Raw genomic sequence first — 1,125 nt, forward strand, 5'->3', positions numbered from 1 at the left:
TCTCTCTCTCTCTCTCTCTTTCTTTCTTTCCTTCTCTTTATTTTTTAAATGAATGAAACATTTTATTAACCCAGCACTTGTTCTAATGTTTCTTATTGGCAATTACCACATGTCTGGTGATTCTGTCCAGACACTTCTGTCCCTGAAGTGTTGCGGCCCCTGTCTTGGCCCTTACCCATCAGATTCAGCCCTTCCAGGGCCTGGAGGACCCAGTGGGCCACACTGTTAAAACTTCGGCTGAAGTGGCTGGGCATGATGCTATTTCTCTGATGGCTTCCATAGATCTTGGTCATGGAGCCAACCTAGCACAGCCTGGGAGGCATGGGTGCCTCACTGTGGAAGCAGCTCAAGTGCAAAACCAGTTCTCATTGTAGGAGGCAAGCTCTTTATGCTTGACTAGCTTGACAGTGTCCACCCATTCAGGAACTTTCAGCTTCTGGGACTTTTTGAGGCAGGCTGCCAGAGCTCTGACAGACGCCTGCTGGTTCCAGTCTTTTACAGTAACTATAGGCATTGTGCAGCCTCCTACTGCCAGCTTGGGCAAAGGGCCCCTCAATTCCACCCCTCCCTTCTTTTTCAAAGTTGTTTTGACTATTCTAAATACATTGTATTTTCATTAAGAATTTTAGAATCAGCTTTTCGATTTCTATATAAAAAAAAGGTGCCGTGAATTTGACTAGGATTGTGCTGAATTTATAGATCAATTTAGGGAGAATTGACATCTTAACAGTATTGAGTCTTCTGATCCATGAGCATGGTATATCTCCTCATTTATTGAGTCTAATTTCTCTAAGCAGTGTTTTTTTAGTTTCCAGTGTACAGGTCTTGTATATCTTTTGTCAGATCTATCCTTCAGTAGTTCATTTTTTTTTTTTGATGCTACTGTGCATGTATTTTTAAATTTTCAATTTCCAGTTGTTCTTTGCTAATATATAGAAATATAATTGATTTTGTATATTGATCTAATATCTTACAATCTTGCTAAATGCACCCATTAGTTCTAGCTATTTTTTAAAGATTTCATCATATTTCTACATAGAAATTCATGACATATGCAAATAAAGACAATTGTACCTTTTCTTTTCAATTATGGATGCCCTTTCCCTCTGCCTTGGCTCACTGGCT

The 1,125-nt window shown here is 39.6% G+C and overlaps 1 pseudogene; it reads right to left on the minus strand.

Annotated features, from left to right (window-relative positions):
• Positions 1 to 82: 82 nt before the first annotated feature.
• On the minus strand, positions 83 to 533 carry LOC105308387 (annotated as a pseudogene).
• Between the last annotated feature and the right edge of the window lie 592 nt (positions 534 to 1,125).

This window comes from Pteropus vampyrus, unplaced genomic scaffold (genome assembly GCF_000151845.1).
Source record: "Pteropus vampyrus isolate Shadow unplaced genomic scaffold, Pvam_2.0 Scaffold570, whole genome shotgun sequence".
Lineage (NCBI taxonomy): Eukaryota > Metazoa > Chordata > Mammalia > Chiroptera > Pteropodidae > Pteropus > Pteropus vampyrus.